This window comes from Pleurodeles waltl, chromosome 1_2, assembly GCF_031143425.1.
Source record: "Pleurodeles waltl isolate 20211129_DDA chromosome 1_2, aPleWal1.hap1.20221129, whole genome shotgun sequence".
In the NCBI taxonomy this organism is placed as follows: domain Eukaryota; kingdom Metazoa; phylum Chordata; class Amphibia; order Caudata; family Salamandridae; genus Pleurodeles; species Pleurodeles waltl.
In genome coordinates, this window is record NC_090437.1 from 1,194,539,607 (window position 1) to 1,194,565,358 (window position 25,752).

General features: G+C 43.9%; 1 protein-coding gene and 1 long non-coding RNA gene across 3 annotated transcripts in view; one reads left to right on the top strand and one right to left on the bottom strand.

Annotated features, from left to right (window-relative positions):
- Positions 1-25,752, bottom strand: part of GRK4 (G protein-coupled receptor kinase 4) — a 327,289-nt gene that overhangs the window by 240,318 nt on the left and 61,219 nt on the right. The window lies entirely within an intron of this gene.
- Positions 578-18,871, top strand: LOC138296088 (uncharacterized). The gene is made up of 3 exons (XR_011203751.1): positions 578-902; positions 15,127-15,254; positions 15,646-18,871. It is a non-coding gene; the product is annotated as an uncharacterized lncRNA (long non-coding RNA).

A 25,752-nucleotide genomic window follows, 5' to 3' on the forward strand; every position in this document is an offset into this window, starting at 1 on the left:
ATAGATATCTTAAGTGAAAAATGATGCATCTTTTTAAAGCCCACAAAAACAAAGTTCATAGCTTCTACCAGGGTTTTGTTCTCCATTGAGTGCTTTCCTGCTCTACAAAGACTAGAACAGAGAACAAACAACAATGCAGGTAATAGCCTGCCCACACATTGTGCGATTATGTTCATGGGATTAATTTGACAGATATGCTTAACCTTGCATAAGAACATTCCCATGTTCTGCTCTAATTTTCTGTGGATACTTACTTCTGGTTCACAAAATCTGCCATTATCTTTTCTCATTTTCTAGTAGATAACGTGTGTACCAAAATAGATTATTTTATTTTTATATTCTTTCTTGCATGTACACCCGATAAGCCACATACTCCATGTGTAATGTGCGTGTACGTACCTTTTCAAGGCAGGGCTGAAGGCCATCTTAGAACATGCAGGACAGCCATAACTACTGAGCTATGAAATGCAGTATAGCACAAATAAATTACTGTATAGCGATATTGTTAGGTAAGGGCATGGTATCAATCGTTTGTGCTAGCACGCTATTGGGTGTTGAATTTTCTTAGCTGTATTATCCCTTTATACTGGTGAGGAGTAATCTTTGTAAGTTCCGGCTTTTAAAATTGTAATTTTTTTAAAATTATATCGCTCTTTCATTTTCTGTTTTTTAGCTCTAGAGCCTATGAAGTGTCAGGATTGGGATGAAACAACTGGCTGCATGCAGCACTATTCCCATGTTCTTTTGTCAGTATACGCACAAGAGTACATCATCTCCTCGACCTGAGAAGCATCCGCATGTCACGTGATGCGAGGGGACAACAAGAGCTAGGGTCTCGCTCACTCAGATACCGGAGGCTAAGTCAATCTGAACTCACTGAATCTATCTGATGACCTATTTAGGTAAGTGGGAACATGCATTACCGAGACTTACCTTTCCCTGATAATCTCTGTCTACACTTAAAACACTTCTCTAGTCTGCAAGTTGGAAAAATAAGCCATTGCAAACGTACATCCAGTGCTCTATTGTTGATTAATAAAACAGTGTAGCCTCGATGTGGATGTACAACATTGTATTTTGTATTTAACTTTAAGCAGCCAAAAATGTGTAATACATAATTTAAAGACTGATTAACCTGAGCAGCACAGCATACATTCACCTTCAGTGTCTTAGACACCGTTTTCAAATGTTTTGATAGTTCACAAAATATTCGTGACATTTGTTTTGTAAAACAATAACTTAATTAAATCAAGTAGCTTTTGTAGGGCACTATATATGCCATACTGTCGAACTGCAAATATACATTCAATAAGTTATAGTGAGAAGCCCTTGCTCTATCTATTTGGATGTATTCACTTCTGTAATTCAGTCAATACATTCATGTAACTAAACAGAAAACATACTTACAGGTTTTACAATATAAGCAAAATACATTGTCTCTTCAATCCCAATCAGTAAGCAAAACAAATGTCTTTAATCCTTTACAGACTAAATTACATTGTTACACAATGTACAGTGCACCAGCATCAACCTCTGCTAAACAGTGAAATCGATATAAGCATATGATTTACTGACATCATAGGTGCTACACATTGGTTTGGCAGGATGTATATAAAATACAAGCGACTCTGCAATGGCTGTATAAAAACCGGTCCGTACATTTCGCGCTACGTCAAGTTGTGTCTTTACTAGTCACCTGTAATAAGAAACTGAGGTAACCACTCAACTGTAAAACGTTCTTACGGTTGAGTTGTGATTCACAATACCTACTGTCAGAGCCATCAAGTAGCGTGAAGGCAGATTAGAGAGCAGAATCTTAATAGCTGTTTAAACAATGAACACGGCTCTCTGGGCTGTATCTCTGAAATTAACAGTAATTAGCAAAAGGAATCATTTATGTACAGCTTGTTTATTATTTGCGCATGTTACCACGCGTTTTGAATTTAGGGTCCTAGGTCCGCCTGCTCAATTCTGAGTTGGGCAGACCATTAGATTTCTGACAGCATTGCCCCAGTTGGCTCTACCATTGGAAAACCTACTCTGATGGCCTGCCAGAGGAAGGGGTCATCAGCGTAAAATCATCTTATCACCCACCCTGTTTAGCTCAGGCTGTAGGTTGTTATTTTTCTGTCCATCACCCCCAGAAAAAGCTTGTGGTCACAGATAGAAAACAAAACAATGATCCACCATGACCAGGGGAAACAAACCCTGAGAGCGGGTTTTTAGTTATTTGTGTTTCAAAAACAAACTCGCAGGAAGTTTTTGAAAAACCAAACTTTGGAAGACAGCTATTAAAACAGGCAGTAGCCATCCACCAGACTCTTTGTACTTTTAGAGGAACCACTGCGACATTGCAATGAAAGTTTGTCAGGAAAAAGGTCTGTAAACAGCTGGTGGGCAATCAGGGCCTATAGCTCAGGAGCGGCTCCTCCATGGGGGTGGAGGAGCGTCATCCACTCCCCCCCGCCAGCAGCAACAGCTGCAAAACTTTTACCAAACAACGATAATAAACAGTGTTTATTATCGTTGTTTGGTAAAAGGGGCGGGGCCACTGGGGTGACGTGCACTGAGTGTGTTTGGCCGGCTGTCTCGGGCCGCCCAAACACACATGCATTGTAGGCTCTCTCCAGCCCAGCAACACGGGCTCCCACTCTGCTTGAGGGCGCCCTGGCTGGGCGCTCTCAGGATTGGCTGCAGGGCAGGCTGGAAGCCTGTGCCTGCAGCGATGAGAAGTAGAAGGAGAAGCAGAAGCAGAGCGGCGCACGGCGTTGAGGTAAGTGTGTTTTTTTTTGTAATTTTATGTTAATTCCCCCGTTTCCCGCGCACCGCCCTGCCCCTTCACCTTCCCACGAGCCGCTCCTGCTATAGCTCACTGTGAGGAGCTGACAGAATGACATCCACCACCTATGAGGGCAGCTGAATGGAGCTTAAATATCATTCAATCTCCAGGCATGGCAGTGGATGCCTCGGAGATTAGGGTGCACAACCAAGGTCTGCCCTGGGTGGCAGTCTGAAAAGGGGATGGTCTGCATACCACACACTCCTCAGCCAATCCAGGACAATTAGAATGGCTTGGGCCCAGTCTTTGTGAATCTTCCTTCGAATTTGTGGAATCAAAAGGTATGAGGGGAAACACATAGTGCAGCTGATATTTCCACTTCAAATAAAATGCACTGCCACCTAAGGCTCCCCTCAACGGACCTTGCAGGCACTGAGCACTTTCCAAACATTTAAACAAGTCCACCTGAGGAGTGCCCCACTTGGCGAACATGATCAGGAATTCCTCTAGCAGAAGACACCACGCAAGATCGGCAAAATAACATTGTCTCAAGCCGCCGGGACTGTCATTCAGAGACCCAGCTAGGTAACTGGCTGCTATTCAGAGCCCTTGATGGTGTGCCCAAGACCCCAGCCTCAACACCTTTAGACACTAGTGTTGAGATTCTACTCCACCTTGTTTGTTCATGTACCACATTGCAGTAGTATTGCCCATCAAGATCTTGACAGACCTTAAATGGTTGGCAGGAAGGTCTTGTACACCAGCCAAATTGCACACACTTTATGTTATACTTTTATTGTTATAAAGTGTCAGCTTCTCCGGAGATCAGAGAACACTGATCTCCAGATACTCTAGATGTGCTCCCCACCCTTGAGTGGAGGCATCTGTTACTACTGTGGTTAAGGTTGGAGGGGAGCTGAAAGGCATACCTAAGTAAAGGTTTGCCTTGTTCTTGCATCACACCACATCCACCATAACATCCCGGGAGACCACAATGGACAGGTATCCTCCATGTTGGAACCTCCGCAGGTGATGGCGCAACTGCAGAGTCCTCATATGCCAACGTGCTTGCATGACAAGGAGGATACAGGAAGCCAAAAGACCTAGCAGGCTTAAAACCACCAGGGCTGGATGTCTAGCACTTTCGTGGAAGGATGAAACCATCTTCTGGATATTGTGGACCCCTTGAGGAGGAGGAAAGGCATGAAGAAGGGTAGTGTCCAGAACTGACTTTAGAAACAGGAGAAGTTAAGAGGGCTCCGGGTGAGATTTAGCCTGTTGATTGTAAAGCCCAGGTCGAACAGCAGAACTGCACCACCAGATGTGACAAATCGGCCTTGGGTAGCTAGCCATCCAGGTATAGGAATACTGAAATTCGGAACAGTCTGAGATGAGCGACAACCACCATCATCACCTTTGTGAAGAATCGCTGTGCCGATGGTAAACCAAAAAGGGAGTTCTTCGAATTGGTAACACACCACAAAACACAGGCACTCTGTGCGACCGCAGAACTGCGATGTGCAAGTAAGCATCCTGCAAGACAAGTGATTCCATTCAGTCCCTCACTTCCAATGCCAACAGGATCTCAGCTAGAGTCAGCATCTTGAGCTTCTCTTTTCTGAGGCAGAAGTTCAAAACCCTGATGTCTAAGATTGGACACAGGCTGCAGGCAGCTGCTCTTATCCTTTTGGATCTATCAAAAGCTTTTGACAACATATCCATTCCATCTTCCTTCGCAGACTCACAGAGATTGAGGTCACTGACACAGCTTTAGCTTGGTTGACAAACTTTCTAGCTGCTCGACCTACGTGATTCACCTGCCCCCTTTTTCTTCCAGTCTAGTACAACTTAACTGCTGGGTGCCCCAGGGATATCCTTCGAGTTTAACACTCTTCAACATCCATAGGACTCCACTGGCAACCCTAATTTGCAGTTTTGGCTTTGAAATAATGTTGCATTCTGATGACGCTCAACTGATCATCTCACTAACAGAAAAGAATGATATCTTTCATACTAAGTTCATGTGATGTTTAACCTCAGCCTTATCAAATTTGTCTGAAATTCAATTCTAAGAAAATGGAGCTACTAATAATTGGAAATAAATGTTGAGTTTAGAGTAATCGACATTGGTCGAATAATGTTGCCCAAGCCCTGCTTCCTAAAAAGGTGGTAGAAACCTGGGAGATAAATTTGATCATCAATTATCATTCAGACATCAAATTAACAGTTACTGCCACTTGCTTCAGCATAATGAAAACTCTCAAAAAGATTTTTCACTTTTCGCTCTCTCCCTGTACCAGATAGGAAAATGGTGTTGCATGCCAATATCACATCTAGGCGTGATATTTTATATCTAGGGTTCCTACGTAATCTCATTGGGAAACTTTAGCTAATCCAGGAAACAGCCGCCAAACCTCTTCTGAATATTCTGAGACACTGCTCTATCTCTCTTAAATTGAGTGATCTTTACGGGTTGCCAATCTAAAGAAGGGTTCAATTTGAAATGTTAGCTCACATGTAACGAGCTATCCATAAGACAGACCTGTATAGCCAGCAGAAGCACTTTATTCTCCTACACCAAAACTGAGGTTGGCTAATATGTACTGTCTGCTTCTGCCCAGGCTTAAGCTCACTCAGACGGAGGGGATTTTCTGTATTAGGCTCCAAGCTCTGGAATCAGCTCCTCTGAACTTCAGAGCCCTGTCGAATCTTTCAAGATTCTGAAAAGATCTCCCAACTTCGCTTTTCCTAGACTCATAGTCACTTTAAATGGGTTATTTGTATGGTTTCAGCACCTACAAGTTTTCTGAGCATTGTTGCACTTTATAAATTTCAATATCAGTTCAAATTGCTGTATCAAAAAAGTAAATACACACACAGCCTTCTAAGTAGAAGCTATGCAGTATATTGCATCTGCAGTCTGACAAAAAGAATGCTTGATACTCATTCCAAAACCTACTGGGACGAAAAATGAGACAGCGTAACCACCCTTGCAATGCCACAAGTTTGATGGACAGCCCATCCAATCAATAGCAAAGTCTGTAAAGCACATTGATAGCCAACAGCTGAAGGAGGTTGATCCTAAATCACTCCTCCTGTAATTCATCCTCTCAGTACTAAAATATTGATAGCTTGAGGTATCCACCAGTAAAACCTGTCTCTAGCAAGACGTAAAAAGAGTGAGTGGACCTGCTTGCCAGGAGAAAGATAGGAGCAAAAAAGACCATGTGGTTCGGAAACAGGGCACGTCTCAAAATAGGGGAAATAGTAGTAAAAAAATATACATGTATGGAGGAATGAAGGGGCAGGTGATCTGTTTAAAAACAGATAAGTAAATGCATGTTGGAATAAAAGACAAAAATACCCATTTGTTTTATAAGATGGGCAATCCATGGCTTGTATTCGTCAGCTGTGCCACTGCAATGCTGAATGTAAAATTGCCAGATTCAATTTGTCATGTTTGTTTATTCAGGCTAGGACTTTGAGTTGTCCTTTACATCTGGTCTTCATTCCAATGTGGTCAGAAACACCTGGGTTGGTTGCAAACCGAGTTCAGGCCTAGGAGGGGCATTGTGAACCCCCACATTAGCAGCTACAGCGAGTTTGGAATTCTTTATGGGGCTCTTCTGTCTGCAACTTGGAAGACAAAAGCTCATAATTAATGATATAATAAAGGAAGTCTAAAAAAAACGTAAAGAAGGGTAGATGGGTGAAAGGATGGATTGGTGGGTGAAAGGATGGATAGATGAGTGGGTGAGAGGATGGGTAGATGACAGGGTTGAAGGATGGCACAGTGAATGGAAATCTGAGAGGATGCATGGGGTGGTGAAGGATGGCAGAATAGATGGAAATCTGAGAGGATGGATGGATGATGGATAGATGAATAAATGGCTGGCTGGCAGAGCAAATGCACATCCGAGAAAATGGATGGATGACAGAGTAAATGAAAATCTGAGGGGATAAATGGACAAAGACATCAACTGAAGGATGAAAGGCTTTATTGATGGATAGGTAGGTCAAAGATGGAGGTCTGGGTGAATGGATGGATGTATGCATGGATGGTGGATGGTGGATGCAAAAATGGATGAACACCCCAATGGATGGAATGGTGAAAGATTGAATGACAAAGAATAACTGGATGAGAAAATGTGAAGGTGGAATGGTGGGTATAAGCAGGTGGATGGAAGGGTGAATGGGTTAATGGACTGATACTTGGATGGAAGAAACAATGGAGTTGTTCTTTTTGGGATCGGGCTCACTTGCTTCAGTTGATTGGTGCCATCAAAGCTTTGGTTCAAAGTGGGGAGTATTTTAATTTTCTGGCTACTCCTTTGATGCCCAAATCCGGATATTCCGACTTTTGGAGTAATATTGCATACTAAGGATTGGTACTTTGCTTGTGCTTCTATAGTACTGTATTCGCACAGGGCACAGAATAAGGCCCATTGACGTGAACAAGACAGACTGGAGATTACACGTTTCCTCCGTACCAGTTTCTATTTAGCATGTTGTGATACCCAAGAACATATACCAGTGATCAACAGGAAGGAGCCATCATCTTGATTCATCAGAACGGCGTTTTTACATATCTTGACGTATCCTGTACAAAAAAGAAGTAAAATTCACAAAAAGAAGCGCAGCTTTTTTTTTTTTTAACCAAAAAGAATCGCCTGAGTCATTGCCACTTGCTGTTTTAATCTTTCGCTCGCATTGTCCTCCTGCAACGAGGAGATAAAACTATATTCACCAAGTCCCAGCACACTTCCTACCACAACTGTGGTGAGAGCCGACACATTCTCGGCACCGGACGAGAGTCATAACTCTATTTCTGCGCGGTTTACAATGTATTTACATTTCTTTGTAAACTGAACCAATTGTCAGTGAACAAATGGGTGGCGTGCTTCAAGTGAGACCACAGTGACGTTTGCATTCACCACGGACAGGATTGAGGCACCTGCGCCAACAGGAAGTGACATATTAGCCAAGCCCAGTGAACTCTTGCAGCGAGCGTTCCATAGGTCCCAGTGACGCAGCAATTTGTGTTCTAGAATCTGTGTTAATCCAGTCCCTCCTTTAGCAGAATTCCAGTATCTGAGCAGACCAGCCACTCTCCTCAGATCATTGCATCAGTCTTGGACTGAACATGTTTGTACTCAATATTTTTCCAGCAGGCTGTAGATAGCAGTCAGCCCATCTGTAAAAGCCTAGCTTGGAGTCTTAGCATGGGCCTGTGGGTACTCCCATGTTGCAAGTCACAATCTACAGAAGAGAAAGCGAGTAGGTGGCTAAGCCTAGCACATCGAAACCAAAGAAGCAAAGAAACACTACAGACTCAATCTGTGATAGTAGAAGACGGGGAGACTTCCAATGGGGGACCTTGGACGCAGCTGTTAGGAAGATCATTAATAGGCCTGCATCATTCACACAGCTCCTCAAGACGTCTAAGACAGTTGTACGAAAAGGAGAAAACATGCTTAACTAAGTTGCGCAAAAAGTTATGGGTAGAATGCTTGAATTCATGTCAGCTAACGGGAATCACTGTGGCCAGTGAGGCAGTCCATTCCTAGCTCATTTGTTCCATTACAGATAGGGCCCAGGCATATGCAAGAATTGGTACTTTCCACCAAGGATGGTCCAAACCCAAATTACCAGACCTGCTCCCCTTTGAACTGGAACACAAACAACCTCAGACCCGTTTTGGCGCCGAAGGCTTCATCAGTAAGGTATAGCCTGAGCCCCAATGATCTTGGGAAGCGCATCTGGAGAGGCAGGGCCCAGAATGACCTTGAAGCAGCGATTTGGAGGATAATTAACAGACCTGGGCAATTTATGTAGCATTTTCAAGCCCCTAAATTTGCTTGAAGGAGGTGACAAGCTTAGCTGGAAGATGAGAGAAGCAATTGATGCTACCCTAGTCCACTGAGATGAATAAAACCACATACAACTTACATTTGGCAGCAAGTATGCATTTTTCTCACCTGTGTGGCATTACTCTGTTTTGTACTTGAAGTGCTAACAGTACAGTACAAAACTACTATGCATGCCTACTGTCACTTAACAGAATATGATGATCAAAAGGCAAGGCAAGAAGGGTGGGTTCCTTCAGACCGTGCAAAAGGAAGGGAAGATGCTCCTCTGAAAGGGACCTCGGAGGTCTCCAAAGGACCCAGATGGCTTCACTACACGTCCTTCATAAAAACACAACAGCAGAATTAAGCGGCAACAGGTTGGCTGCTTTTATAATTATTCTACCAACAAAAAAGACCAGACAGGTGCATTGCTCAAGAGCAACTTAAACTGGTAAACAAAAAGACAGATGGTGGTATTGCTAAAACAAAGCAGCACAGAACTTTCAATTGGTGTTAGCCTTCAACGTGGCTGGCTTCAATAAGGCCCCATAGTATTATGGTAGATGTAATGCTTATAATTTTTAAGCAAACAAATGGTTCAAGAACCAAGGTCTGCTGGACTACCCTTGATGGGTGGAAGAGGTAGCAAGTCCCCCTGGGGCCAGTAGGCACAAAACAAGTTTTACCTGCACCCGCCACAGTGTAGTGTTCCTGAGAGTGCTCTGTCTGCGGGGGATCGCAGCAGCTGAGTTCAGGTGAGGCAGACGCACGCGGCACAGGCAGCTGTACTGAGCGGGTGCAGGGTCTCTCACTTGCAGTCGCGCTCCTGAAGCGACCAGAGGCTCGCTGCTACTCTTCCTGTGCGGTAGTGTCCGGTTCATCTCCTGGTGGGGGATTGCTCTGGCAATCCTTTCTTAGGTCCCCTGACTGGTTGATGGTGCACAGGTGCTCCTAGCCCTGCAAGGGGCAGAACAGATTGCAGCCTTTGGCACTTCTGGTGATCCCCTCTCGTACATGGAGTCGCCGCAACTCACAGGCTCAGTGGCTTAACGGAACTTGAGCCCCCCCCCCCTGCAAAGTACATGGAAAGGCCCCCTTCTGGACTCACTCAGAAGCTCTCAGGCCAGGTACTGTGCCAAGGGGGCCCCTTGGAGCTTGGGCCCCGGCACCGCAAAGGCTGCAAGGGCATTTGTGACACCGCTGCATGGTCTCCTACCCAAGAGGCACAGTGAAATTATTTGCGGCAGCACCTCCTGGCATATGGGGTCACCACCCGCTACTGCGCAAAAGCTATGGCCCTTACCACACAGCAGTCTTTGCCATGGCAGCTCCTCCTGGCATACGAGGTAACCACTGTCTACCACACAAGGATATGGCCCTTACCGCACGGCACTCTTCTTCATGGCAGCCAATTCTGCACTATATACAGGCTTTGACCAGATTGGCACAGCCGCCACGCGGCTCAATTCACTGGGTCCCTCTCCTGGCATCCCGAAGTCGCCAATTCTGTCCTGCACACAGGCAACTACCTGATCAGTGCAGTAGCTGTTTACTTACCCCTTGCACAGGGAGTCCATTGTCAGGACTCTCCACTGGAGCCTGCTCCCTCCCGCCTTCTCCTCTACCTCACACTGGGCTTGGCAAGAAGGCAGGCACTGTTGCTCCAGGCTCTAGGACAGGGGGTCTTGTATTTCCTGGGTGTTGTCTTCTCACCCAGCGGGGAAATTAGCAAGTCCTGCTCACCGGCAGACGTCTTGCAGAGCTTCCCCACCTCACCCAGCCTCTCTGGCCAAAGTGTCTCAAACTTCCCTTCTGATAGTCCACATCCAAATGACAAATGTAATTTAGGGCCTGAGTCTTTAAAGGTTTATGTTGGTGTTCTGGGTCTTTTGAAATGTCTATTCCTCTGCTCCCTCTTCCTCCTGAAAAGCAGCCTGTAACAGCAGGAGTATCTCCAAAGCGGATAGTCCTACAACACAGAACACAGGACTGACTAGGGTTCACACCTGAATGTCTGTCACAGTGATATATGCACGAAAAGGTTAGCCCTCTTATCAGCCCCATCTCCTTCCTGAGATGTACCCAGGCCCCTTCCTTGTGCCCTCTCACTGAATCAAAGAGCACCCTTCAAAGTGTGCAGGGGAAGCCTAGCGCTTCTCTCCTCAGTGTGTCCCACCCAGCTCACAGAAATGCAGCAATACACAAATCTGTCAGGGGGGTCTCTCCATCGCCTCCACGTTTCACCATGCAGGCTTGGGTCTCACAAAATGGAACCCAGGGCCCTCTGTGTATTTTACCATCCACAGGCACATGTACACCCAGCGCATGTATACAGCATACAAGCACTGCAGAGTATTGTATCCTCCATGCACTGTACCACTCGCAGGCACACATACATCCAGCACATGCATTTAATATGCATGCACCTCATCCTTCCTGTGTTACACCACTCACAAATACACATACACCCAAGCACATTAATCCTGCATGCATTGCACAGTCCTTCAGGTACTGTACCATTCATAAGCACACATACATCCAGTGCATGCATTTAACATGCACACACTGTTCAATATTGCATTATATCCATGTATTGTACTCTTCCCAAGTACACACAGCGCAAATAAATCACTTCTGCACTGCGCAGCACTTCACACCAAACCGATGTAGGCCAAGGATGAATTAAGCACACAGCAGCAGAACTTTAAAAACAAAGTAACTAGGCCTCACTCCAGGGACACAGGTTAGAAAGGACTAGTTCACGCCTACTGATAACTACAAAGTATACTGCCACCACCGTTCTCGTGCTGCTTAACTCCTGTGAAGGCAGAAGCCTTTCCATCACTATGAGGGTAGCGCGTTTGGAATCCCCCCTAGTTGAACAAAAGAGCAATTCGTGAGACAGGCTGATCTATGTTATGGAACACATTTATGATTCATGTTTGCCTATGACAAAAACATCACCATTAGGGATCCGGATATCAGTACAATTGGGCACTCGGGGCAGGGCTCCACGTTTGTTACCATGCAGAGGACTTTTCAGTCCCAAAAGTAGCTTCTCACTTTATGCAGCCGGGGGACTCAATACTGATTCACTAAATATGTCTCCATGGATTTGTCAGTCACTAGGGACACAGTAATTCACAGCCCACATTTAGCACACTGGCACCAGTGCGTGTGCTTGCATACATCTACCCTCTTTCCAATATATATGACCAATAATCCTGGCTCTAAACCAGTGGTGTAACAAAAATTAAGAAGGCTCCCCCAGCAAAGTACATGGAGGGGCCCCCCTCCGGACTTACTCAGGAGCTCTCAGGCCCGGGTTCTCTGCCGAGGGGGCTGCAGGGGCCTTTGTTACACCACTGCTTTAAACTGCAGAATTTTCATCACACCTACTAGCTACAGTACAAGTAAATTGTAGTACAACTGAAACAGGAAACTTCAGAACTGTAGCAGATATCACCAACCCACATGCCCTTCTGAGGCCTGACTCTGCTGTGCGCTGCAGTATGCGGACAACAGATAGCTCGTTGCTTTCCTGAGGCTCTTTCATTCGGAAACACTGTGTCACAACAACCACAGATGGTCTACTTTGTAGCGAGAGATGACGAAACTTACTTGGTGTCTGCAACTGCAAAAGGAGAAGTATTACTTTTTCTGCTCTAAAAAAGGAAACAAATGCCTCTCAACCGCAACAAATAGCAACCAAAAGAAATGTGAGGTGTACTAACATACAACTGAACAACAGAAAAACATTTCAGTGTGCATGCTAAATTATATAACCTTTATTAACAATTTTACTGGTGTGCAGAGATGGAGACAAAATTTGTAGAAGTTCCAATGTCTGTTATTGCTAGAGTATTATTCAGAATCCAAAAAACCCCACATCTGACATGTGCTTCGAACCTTATTTATTGTTTTAAGTCAATATATGTAGCGTGGTACGCATGATATACAGCAGGGGTGTTCAGTTTAACTCCAAGGAGGGCAAGAACCATGCCAGATTGTCAGGAAATCCACACTGATAACTCTACATACAATTAATTTACAATGAACTATTTAAGAAGCCAGTAGTTGTCATGGCACGGACACCCGTGTCAGACGTTTTTGGGAAGACTGGGACAAAAAGGGAAGGCGGGACCTCTGGGCGCCTATTGCACATTTGCCAGGTGCCAGAAGCACCTGTTGTTATTAAAAGGAAAACGTACTCCAGGGATAGACGAAACACAGCACTGGGTACAGCTACATAAGCTGCATCTTTAGGAATGAAGACATCAAGCTTGCTTTCAATTATTTATCTATAACTAAATGAGAGCAAAGGAGCACCTGGCCACAGCAAGAGCATGGCCTGGGGCACCATGCCTCCCAACTATTACCTTGCCACCAAATTTCACCTAATCTTTTCTAATCGTACCCGGCACCTGGATGCTAACCACATAAGCTATTTTTATTCTAGAGGGTCACAATGAGAGTTTCTCTTCTTTTGAATCTTACGTACTCCCTTCATTTCTAGAAGTCTGCACCGATGAATTTTCGCATTACTCCAACAGGCTGATCCTATACCTTGTAGAGTCTAACAAGGTGGGATTCAGGTCTGATCCGCAATCTACCATCATCAGGCAAAACAACCGCCCTATACACATACCACTCTGACGACACTTCCGGCTATGTCATTTCTATGTGCACTCTTTTGGCCAGCCTTCTTGACTGACTCTGTGGTCATTCAATGCTTGCTCCTTCCCAATGGAGGCGGAGTTGTAAATGCAATAAGTTATGATGACTCGTACGCTAATCATAGTGGCAAACAAAAACACAGAGAGGCAAGTCCTAGTGCAGCGCCATTGCTCCCCTTCATTAGCGCATTCCCATGCAAATGGTTGGGGAAAGGGCTGCTCCTGTTTCGACAGCCAAAACGAGGACCACACTAAAAAGATGTGCTCTTTCAGTTAGATGGTTGCTTACGGTGTGCCACACAGACCAATGTGCTTTCAACTGCAAGCAGTAGTGTATGCTACCCGGCGTAGTTGTGAAATACATGTTAGTTGTCTTCTAAACTGCAGTTTTAGTGCATAAAAAGGTATGGCAGCTGCAATTCTGAGTGTGTGGGACGGCTAAAAAGGACAACACATTACATAACTATTTTGTTGGTGTTTCATCTTAAGGTGTTTGTGCTCTTGTATATTCAGTTACCTGAAGTGAAAAATAAAAGCAAGTTTAACTAATCAGTGGGAAATGCACTCTTATGTTAAAAAACCTCTGTTGGATTATGTGATCACTGCAGATGTTTGCAGTGTGTGAGACCTGCGAGTGACCAAACTGAGTCCTGGTTGTTGCAGTAGGACTGGTGACGTGTGTAATTATAGCGCTACGATGTCCCAGCCCGTAACAGAAGGCTCTGCGAATATGGTGTCATTATTTTATTATTGCATTATACACACAAAATGTGCAGAAAGAGTTAGGGGCTGATTATGACCTTGGTGGATATCCCACCTTCCATTTTACAAGTTCCATAGGATATAATGAAACTTGTAAGAAGGCGGACGGGATATCTATCATTTTTGTGATGGAGTAGCCTATCCACCAAGGTCGTAATCAGACCCTTAGTGTTTAAGATAAAACAAGTGCTCTAAAAATATATATATTTTAGCAATACACAAAAAGATGTAACTAGTGCCAAAATTTTGTGTGGCTATTAAGGGAAAACGCTCCAGATCTCAGCAGGTAACACCTTTACAAAAACTCTGAAAAAGAATAAATATTTGTCATCATAAAGCCTCAGGTGGCTCTATCAGGTAAAGCCTACACTGCCTCCAAAGCAGCCTTAACATTTGGGGATTAACTTACTACACACATGAACATTTATTTCAGGAAGTAGCTCCCTAGCTAGAAATCTTATTTTCCCCACAGACACAAGACAACCCTCAGGTTGAAAAGGGAAAAAACTTCGTTTTATGTTAATTTAGACATTTAAACATGTATCCATGTATTATTACCTGAAATGTATACTGAATTGTTGTATTTTTCCACGCACAGAATATATAACAATGCCAACTTCATATGTTTATTAAGTGTTATTCATGAAAATGGGACAACCATTAAAATATGTTAAACTGTGTTAAAAGAAACCGATTCACTTCTGTTCATGCTAACAATTACCTAAAGGCTGTGGTCGCCTCTGACGTTTCATGACTCACACCTTGGCTCCCGAGATTAGAAAGTATTGATATGCTTGCTCAGCTGAAAAGTTTACAAACTTATTGCAATTTGAAAGTCGTCTTCTTCCTTTATTATGATCGCAGCCTTCCAAGCAGCTGTATCCTCCCTGTGTTTCCATGCATCACTTATCTCCAGGGCAGACCCATTGGTGCACTTCTTGACACCTGTGCCTTGCTTTTGCTTGTGGATTTGCTTGTAAAGTATGCTCCAACCTACTTCAACCCACTGAACCTTTGATTCACAGACTATTATTTTTCTTTTGTTAATAAATCCTTTCAGAAACCAACAGGTGTGTGAGCAGATTTTCTTTAACAGAGTTGGGGCAGTTCGCCAGGAGGAGCACGCGCTTGTCTTGACGCAGTGGTTGAGGTCGGAACTGATGCCACACAACAGTCCAGGCACCCAAGGTGAGATGGAGGGTTCTCTCAGAGGAGCTTGGGTGGAGAATGCCCTGGCATTCTATAAGATAGGTCACACACTGTTAGCTCACTTTCAGTTTTATTAAATTTAAAGTCTGATTGTGTTTAGTGACTATGCAGAGGATTTTGTGTTTGAATTGAAGTACTGTCATCTGCACAGGTGACGACAGGATAAACTAGTTTGGATAAGCACGCGCAAGTTCCCGGATACTAGTAGTATAAGCATGTGCATATAATCCTTGGAACAAGAGCAGGGGCCTCTAGGTAATTGGAGGGTAAAGGGGCAGGCAAGTGATGCATAGAACCTCTAGTATAGACCTTAGCAGATGAATGTGTTACTGAAAGAAGTTCACTGATATAGTTGCCCGGGATTTTACAGATTCACAGAACCCTTTGAAAGAAGACCTCCAAATGGACAGCTGCCAGATGTGAATAGACTTTCCCACCTCATCTCATGAGAACATATGGAAAGAGCTTACCATTCTCACTATTCTACCCTGCACCGTCTACGGGATGAGCTGTGGCACAAGGCTGGAAACACCTAGATGTGTACCTGGTTATGGATGAGGGCTTAGGCAGTGGCGTAACAGTAGCCCCCGCGGTGCAGTGGTGCGGGCCCGAGCTCCATGCGCCCCCCTCAGAGCAGTTTACTGACTGGGAGGTGTGATGTGGGGGAGGGCTCCGCCTCCAAGTACTTTGCAGGGGGGGCCCTCAGGTTTCGCCACTGGGCTCAGTAAGCAACATAGCAGCAGATGGACTGAAACTGGAGAGATCTCCAGCGAAAGGGACTCACGTGTGCTGCACCATTAGTACGGCAAAAGCAGGTGCAGGTATATACTGCAGACTGGGTAAAGCACATTCGTGGTGAGGATCGGAAGTAATTTCCAGAAGAAGGTAACTTTGACATTGACCGCTTAAATCACCATAAGAAACAATTGAATGATCCTAAATACAAGTCCAGTCCAGAACGGGCAAGCCCTCCCAAACTGGTATGATGAAGTCATGAAGTGAAAGCAGTAATCTCACATGCAAGGACTGAATGACACCCATGAGAAACTGAGATGCCAAATTAACTATGCGTTTCCCTACTGTGCCTCCTCATTCATTTCTTTAAATTAACAGTGAGACTCTGAAACAGTAGAAGAAAAGGAGTGGGATATGTTACATGGTTTAAATTTCCAGGTACCGGCAGGAGATTCTGGGAGTGCACCACAAGAAATGCCCAGGAACAGAGCAGTAGCGGTTGATCTGCTGTTAGATGGGCACAGGCCAACTCTGCACACACAAGCACCGCAAACATGGCGAGTATCCAACCAAAAGCCCTTCTTGCCTTACATGAGTACTCAGGCACTAGATTAGGGGACTGAGGCTCCATTTGTTTTCTCTGGTTCCCGTAGGATCTCATAAATATCACGATAATGCCCTAAAGTATGTGATAACTCCAAACATTTTGACAAGACCTGGCTACCGTTTTTAATGTTAGAAACTCTATTGGGAGAATGTCATTTAAGAGTTATTTGTAATATAGCCAAGTGGTGTGAAAGGCTAATTGTCGAAAGATAAAGAAAAAACTAAGAACAATATGCATTGGTTAGCAAACAAAAGGTCTTTCAGGATTGATTTAAGTTGCGAACCAGGTGTTGCCATACAAGAACAAAAGAAATAATTCTCAGATCCTAAAGTAATGTCTTTACAAATGCAATTCTTCCAACAAACAGAGTGTGGGGTCTGGGAGGAATGGAAGGCAGAATGAGAGGAGACATCATGGAGGATCTACAGAAACAAACCAGAAACTGGGAGAAAAGTCTGCTCCACCAAGTGGTACTTTATGTTTCAATTGTGGTTAGGTAGAGCACTGGATAAAGACTGCGCACATTTGTCCCACGGCTCACAGGTACAACCAGAGCAAACCATTTGACTTCTGCCCCTCTGAATCAATACCCAATCTCTAGGACAGCCTGAGGGAGGCTGACAACTCTGTGAATGCTTTAATCCTGGAAGCTTAAAAACGATATGTCATTAACGGAAGGCCCACCTCTTGCCTTATTAGTGCTGGTGCATTGGTACTGCTTATCTCTCTCCAGCAAAAGCATTAATGCAGTTGGCCTTTTTAACACATGTTCCTCACCATATTGCTGATCCTGTGTCTATCTTTGAAGGGCAAATTACTGACAAACAAGGTTTTTATTGAGCTACCTTCCATAAAATCCTTCTAAGGAAGGACCTTTAATGCAAAAAGAATAGCAATTTATCCTGCACTAGTGATGGTGTTTATCTAAATGTTCCTGCCTAGAATTTTGCCTGTCTTGAAGGTTTTCTGGATTCACATGCAGTGCATTATTCCGCCATTTAGTGGTTGGGTCCAGATTTTCTCCTATTTCCTAAATTATTAGTCCTTCTTCTTTCTCTACATTGTTTGTTGGTGGGAGTCGACGGAATCTCCATTTGGTGTATGCTTGTGACGTCGATCCACTTCCTCCAGATGTCTACACCCCACTTCACCATTTTCAGATTCTTTTTTTTGTTTCGTTTTTACATACTCTTCCATCTCCTTGGCAGAGATGGGTGGGTTGCCTGTGAATCCAGAAAATCTTCAAGCTGCAAAACTACGCCTACAGTAAGAAACTTTGTGTTTTGCAGCGTGAATCTTTTCTGGATTCACATGCTGTGCATTGATTTGAAAGCAGTTTTTTTCCTTATTGTGGTGGTTGGGTTGAAGTTGAATATTGATTTGAAAATAAATGATGTAACACCCTTTGACCCACCTCAGCTTATTTGTTAATTTGCATATCAATACAATAATGGTTCGTAAATGGGTGCACTGAAGCCCAAATTGCTGCCATACAAATCTCTTGTAAATGAGTGTTTGACATAAAAGCCACTGAAGCTCCCTTCGCCCGTGCTGAGTGCACATTTGGCGCCCTAGGTAATGCTTCTCCTGCATTAGAGTGGCATAATTGGATCAGTTGCTCAATCCACCTTGCAATGAATGGTGTTCTTTGATACTGTCTTTCCCGGATAGTTCTTTCAGAACGCTACAATTACTGTGATTTCCTGAACTGTTTTGTTCTTCCAATATAATACAAGATGCACGTCTTGCATCCAATGTGTGCAGACTCCTTTCAGCATGTGAATTTGGATTTTGAAAGAAACTGAGTATCTGAATAGATTGATTAATATGGAACTGGGAAACCACTATTGGTAAGAAAAAAGGGCCTTTCCTCATGACAATCCTGTCTTTGTGAATTTGAAAGTAGGGCTCTTGAATTGTGAGTGCTTGCAACTCACTAACTCTGTGTAAGGAAGTAACAGCCACTAAGAACGCAGTCTTTAATGTTAATGTCTGCAAAGTAGCTTTGTGTAACGGCTAAAACGGTTTTCTCATGAGTTGTGAAAGCACTAGATTTAGGTTTCAAGTAGGCGCTGTAACCCTCTTTGGGGGTGCTACCCTCTTTTCCCCTTCTAGGATGGGTTAAATAATTCAACACAGTCTTTTCCTTTGTAAACCCTTTGGTTAATTTCTTATTCGGACACCAAAGTGTAAATCTTTTCCATTTTGGCATATAAAACATTTCCTTGTAACAGGTTTTCTGGCTTCTCTTATAACAGACATAGGGGGTGATTCCAACCCTGGCGGTCCGAGACCGCCAGGGTTGGGGACGGAGGAAGCACCGCCAACAGGCTGGCGGTGCTTCTGGGGCAATTCTGACCACGGCGGTAAAGCCGCGGTCAGAAAAGGGAAGTCGGCGGTTTCCCGCCGGTTTCCCGCTGCCCCAGGGAAACCTCCACGGCGGCGCTGCAAGCAGCGCCGCCATGGGGATTCCGACCCCCTTCCCGCCATCCTGTTTCTGGCGGTTTTCACCGCCAGAAACAGGATGGCGGGAACGGGTGTCGTGGGGCCCCCTAACAAAGCACAATTGAGATTTTCAGTGTCTGCTTGGCAGACACTGAAAATCGCGACGGGTGCAACTGCACCCGTCGCACACCGGCAACTCCGCCGGCTCCATTCGGAGCCGGCTTCCTCGTTGCTGGGGCTTTCCCGCTGGGCGGGCGGGCGGCCTTTTGGCGGTCACCCGCCAGCCCAGCCGGAAAGTCAGAATGACCGCTGCGGTCTTTTGACCGCGGTACGGTCTTCTGGCGGTTCCCAGCCCCATTGTGTTTTCTGTCAATTTCGAGTGCCCAAATTGCAAGCCTTCAGGAGCCATGCCGATAATTTGAAATATTCTGGTTCTGGGTGCAGTACTTTTCCCTTTTCCATGGACAGGAAAGCTTGTCTTCTTGACAGACATTGGAAATTTCCCTGGGCTAACTGTATCGGTTCCGAGTACCAATGTTTTCTTGCTTATTGCGGCGATATTAATATTAGCGCTATCTGGCTTTTCTTGCATTTGTTGATCACTTTGTGTAATAAGGGTACCGATGGAAAAGCATACGCAAGTGTCCCTGACCAATTTATCTAAAGGGCATTACCCTGAGACTGAGGGTGTGGTTGTCTGGAGGCAAAGTTTTGGCATTTTTGCGTTCCAATGCATTGCAAACAAATGTATTGTTGGCATTCCCCATTTCTTGAAAATGTTTTGCACGACCTTTTGGTTTAGATCCCATTGGTGTGAACATGAGGCCTAACTGCTTAGCTTGTCTGCCTTGAATTGCTTGAATCTATATGCCTCTCTGAATAGTCTATCTCCAAAGATGTTGGGCCAACTTTGAGAGGTGTGGCTACTGAGTCCATCCCTTTTTGTTGACATAGAACACTATTGTTCTATTGTCTGTCTTTCCATTAATGTGCTTTTGGAGAGCTATTATGACAATCTAAACCATCTTTAATTCCAGCCAATTGACGTGTTGGACTGCATCCTGGTTGATCTATATCCCTCTTACTTTAAGTGAGCCCATGTGAGCTCCCCAACCCATATGTGAGGCATCTGTGGTTCTGGTTACTGTTGGAGTTGGTTGCAGAAAAAAAGTCTTCCTTCGAGTAATATTCTTCCTGTTGAACCATGCAATTTCTTCCTGAGCCCTCTGCGTGACAACTACTAAACCTTCCCAACTCCCTGTGACTTGAGACCATTGATTCTGAAGCCATTTCTGGATTGGTCCCATGTGTAGTCTCACATATGGGTTTACAGGAATGCATGATGCCATATTTCCTAACATTTTCTCCACTGTCCTCACTGTCAGAGCTTGCCTGCTCTGGTACCGGAGAATCTTTTCTAACAGGAACTGAGTCCTTTTCTCGCTGGGAAATGCTTTTGCTTGAACTGAGTTAAATTTTGCTCCCAAGAACACATTCTCCTTTTCTGGTTCGGATTTCCTTCTGAGGTGTGCTGCAACCACTGCTAAACACTTTGTGAAGACTCTTGCTGCTGATTTTATTTCCAAAAGCCAAGACTTTGAACAGGTAATGGATTTTGTCGATCAATCACAAACCTTAGATATTTATTGTGTTTTGCGTTCATCGGGCTATGCAAGTAAGCATCTTTTAAGTCTATAGTTGCCTCCTATCATTAACAGACGGCTTGAGGTGTCTGCTGCGTCCAAGGCTGATTTTAGGCAAGTACTGGCAATGTTCTTAGCACTGTCCGCCAAATGTGCGGCTCTCTTTTTATATTGTTTCGGATGGTGTTTCATTAACTCCCCTATTTCTTCCCAATGCTGATGTGTATGCCTGTTTTCAAGAGCATTTGAGTTAGCGATGTGCCATTGGTTTGTTGCACTGAGATCAAACCTTCAGCCCATGAGCTCTATTTTCTTGCTCTCTCTGTCCGGGGGTGGTCCTGATGTTGAGAGAACGCTTGCTCTCTTCCTAGCCGTTGCTGTTATAATAGAGTCTGCAGGGACTGTTCTCTTTATATAAGGTGGATCTTTTGAGGAGAACTTGTATTTCTTCTCTGCTCTAGGAGTTATTACCTTACAGGTTGCTGGTTCTTTAAATGCATCCCTGCTCAGGTCCAGAACACTTGAAGCATGGGCAAATATTGATTCTTTGTTTGAGTTGGCACCAGTGTCTCTAAGAGGAAACATGATTGTGGTTTGTCCTCTGCCAACTGCACATTGAAACGATCTGCTGCATTCTTTATGACCAGATTGTACATTTCTATGTCTTCTGGGGGAGATAGTTTGAAGGATAGGACTCAACGTCTTCCTCAGGAGAGTCCTCTTCCAGATCTTCCCAATGAGTCTCCTCATGCTCTCCTTCCTCTGAAGGTTGAAAGTAACCTTGCTTTTTCTCCTCTTCATAATATCTCTCCTCTTCCACTTCTTGAGGCTCAGACGTAATAGGGGGTTGAATTTCTTATTTCTCTGGTTCAGGGATATCTTTCAATGTCAATGATTTTTTAGGTATTCTGAATGCTTTTCAACTCTTGTTGAACTCTCTTCTCTTTTGGATTAATGCGACCATCTCAGTCTTGGGCCTTTTCTTTTTGTTCTCCAGTTCCCCAGCCCCATCTTCGGCAGAATAATGCACAGCATGTGAATCCAGAAAAGATTCACACTGCAAAAACAAAGTTCCACGTGAAATTGATGATTCTGTAAACGCTTCACCTCAGTGTCTAATGTGCTTAATCAAGTTCCTTTCACTTTATGCTCTGAACATGCTAATGATGTGGGTTGAGTTTTAACTTTTGCACCCGTCATAATCAGGTGAATCTTGTGAAAAAGCTTCCCGGTATACTACAATATCCACAGCGTTCTGAGACAGCAGGGAGCCACGCACTTGTTGTTGCTATGGTGAAATAAGCAGTTTTGGGCCCAAGTATAAGCAGTTCTACACCTATGTTACCCAAAGAAAAACCTGCCAAAGACACTAATTGTTGTGTACAGGATTTATGTGCAATAAATGCTGAAGTACTGTCAAGTTCCTTTGTTGTACCAAGCCATGCTACTATTTTGTCATGTACAACAGCAGCTACTGCATGATTTACTGTTTTAGAATTGTGCTCTGCGTGTTTTTTTTGTTTTCTTTACATATACCCTGGTATCCAATCTATTTTGCCAAATTAGTTTCAAGGGACCGACTGACGCGAACTTGATTGTATCAGCCTTATACAGAGTCACCTTCTGGCAACTGAAATACACTCAAGATATGGACATCCTCAGCTTCCCAGAAGGATCAACACTGGTTCAATATATTGATGATGTAATTGCTGCTTCTACCGGATTGGGCATACGCAAGATTGATTCCCTGCTATCTGAATTAGCTAAAAAGGACATGAAATGTCTAAAGCAGTGGTTCTCAATCTTTTGACTTCTGTGAACCCCCACCTTATCATTACTGGAAGCCGGGGACCCCAACTGAATCATTACTGCAATCTGGAGACCCCCCCACTGCGTCACTACTGGAAGTGGAGGACCCCGGCATAAACATTAATGATGATTTAAACCACAAAACAAAACATAAAACAAAAACAGAAGCAAGCATTCATTACACCCATACCCAAAAAATAACTTATTTTACTTAATTTGCAAACAAATAAATTAAAAAAATAACATTTTTAATTTTAATAGGAAAGTTGGAGCTTTTCTAAATTCAACTGAAGACAAACATCCGTATTATATTCTGTTTGATGCACCTGCACTGCTCCCACAAATGAATCTGAGGATGCTAATTTAATTTTTAGCCTTCAATTTCTAATTTTATTTGCCTTGTGTTTGATATTTTGGTTACGACACCTCATAGTGGGAGAGACACCTGTCTGCAGAGGGCACTATAGCTCTCCATAAGCACCCAGATATGTTACTGTCCTCTAGGTGTGCACACTTTAGGGATGGTGAGATACTTTAGGGAGTGGGTTTTGGAGTATACTAACACTGACAAACCACAACAATATTTTGTTGCCTTAGTCCAAAGGGGCAGAACTAGCTTTTCTTTTGAAACAAGTGTTGTCCGCTGCACCTGCTTTGGGATTGCTTGATTTTGCCACAATCTTCATGCTGCATCGGCATGAGTGCGATGACCTTGCTTTGGTGTTAGTACAAGTTCATGGGGACCAAAAGAAACTCATTACTTATAACTTCTCTGCTCTCGATACCGTGGCAACAGGGCTACCTCTGTGCTGGAGCGCGGTGGCTACGGCTGCCCATCTATTGGAAGAGTGTGAAAACACTGCGCTGGGATTACCTTTCACTGTTGCTGCACCCTCATGCTGTGGCCATACTATTACTCACACTATTACTCACCACCAGACCTCAGCAATGTTCTGTGCCTAACTTGTCAAGATATGAATTGCTGCTATCTGCTTTTCATATCACTTCTCTACAATGTCCTATGTTGAACCCTGCTTCTCTTTATCCAGCGGCTCTCAGGAGGGAGTTACGTGATTGCCTTATAACCATGACCCACTTAAACAAACCTCACACTGGCATTTCTGACACACCTTTACCAAATCATGATCCTGTGTATTATGTTCATGGCTCACGTTGCAAAATGGTGGAGGAACTTGGTTGCCGTGCGCACAGTTTACACTACATACAAAGTTATTAATGGTTGCGTTTTACCTCATGTACACTATTCTCAAATAGCCACACCGACAAATCTCTCTTACATTTGATACCAGCTGCACAGAAAACTAATCAGTTCTACTATCTTAAAGTACACTTCCGGACTTGCTCAGATTTTCAGTTTTCCTGGATGCAACAAAAGTTCCTCACCACCGCAGGAGCCCCAATAAAAAGTGAGTTTTTAGTACCAGCTGCTACTCTTACTCTGGTTACCAATGTACTCAGGACAAACGGCCCAAAGGCAATGCTTTTGCTGATCAAACAACTGCAAATGAAGTTACTATATTTGTTGTTGAGCCCCTAATGCCCACCCTAAAGGACCTTGCTGAGTTATAGGAATTACAGGAATGTGCTTCAGACAGTGGAAAGAATGTACTGCTGGAATATGAATGCAAAAAGAGGCCAACCCAGGGAGAGTGACCGCGCCTAAAGCCAGACTATACCACAGTACTTCCCATGACAGCAGGGACGGTAGGTACCCACTTGACTTTCTCCCTTCTCCCCCTATATCGCCCAGCAGTACTGTCATACCTCTGCTACTTGCCAGCCTAGTGAAGGTGACAAGACTGCCTCTGTTGCCCATCCATATCTGCAATTCCGCTTTGTTCCCATACAAATACATTCCATCCCATTCAAATTTATCAATGCTGTTCTTATGTATGTTCTGGACCTAGTGTGCATGTTCTCTAGATGGACTGACACCTACACCGGGCCAAAGCTAATGTTATTTATGTGGCTAAAACTGCTTTATGAGGTTATTCCCCTCCTGATCCAAAGTGACAAAGGAACTACATTTGAATCCTGAGTAGTCCAAGAATTATGTAAACCTTAAGGAACTGAATATTTCCATTGTGTTTACCATCCTAAATCCAAAAGGAAAAAAAAGGGTTAGCAGGACTTTAAAAGGAAAAATATTTAAAATGTGCTCTGCCTTGGGCACTCTGGTCAATTCGAGGTACGCTTATTCAAAAGACCAAGTTGAGTTCACATGAGACAGTTACAGGTCACTGTGATGAAACACGGCCCACGCTGTGTATGCCTGGTGGGCACAGCAGAGGTGACACAAGTGAGCATGGACCATTGATCATGACAATGAGCTGATATTGATATATAGATAAATATAAATATATATTCCCTCCTATGGGCACTCCGAGGCCACAAAGCCACCATTCAGATATAAAGTCAGAATATTTATTTGGTAAACACATGCACAAAGCAAAACCCAAAGTGTTTCAGTGAGTAAACGCCTTGATCATGGGTAAGTAACACACTTCCCCAACAAGACATTTGAGAAACGCAAATGAGAGTGAACATATACTCAGGGGTACATTGCTTACCACTCATTGTACATGAAACCTGTCGGCTATATTAGAGTGGTGGATGCCAGCCATAGATACTCCATTTTACAATACATAAAGAAAATTAATATAAACATTGTTCCCCAATCGTTGCCTCCGAGCCAAAATGATTGTAAAATGTATTAACTAGAAATGAGTTCCTGTCATTGTACCTATAAACTTGAAAATATTAGAGGTCCACATACCAAATCCCCACGATCATCCTGGAACATAGTCAAGGTCCAAATACGTATGCGACATAGGAAAAATAAACAAAGTAAACAAACAAAACAACTGCAACAACTTAGGAACAATGTTTGTATTTATTTTGCTTATGTACTGTAAAAAGCATAATAGCATAGAATGGAGTGGCGTACAGTGGAACAGCATAGAGTGGAGTACAGTGGAGTGGTGTACACTGACGAGGCGTAGAGTTCAGTTCCATACAGTGTAATAGGGTAGAGATGACTGGTGCAAAGTGTAGTTATGTACAATGTATTAGCATAGAGTGGAGTGTATAGAGCGAAGTGTTGTACAGTGGAGGAGTTTAATAGTGCATGCTGGAGTAGTGTCATGGGGTAGAGTGTAACAGCATACAGGAGTGGTGTAAATTGGAATGGGGTCCAATCGAATAGCGTAGAATGAAG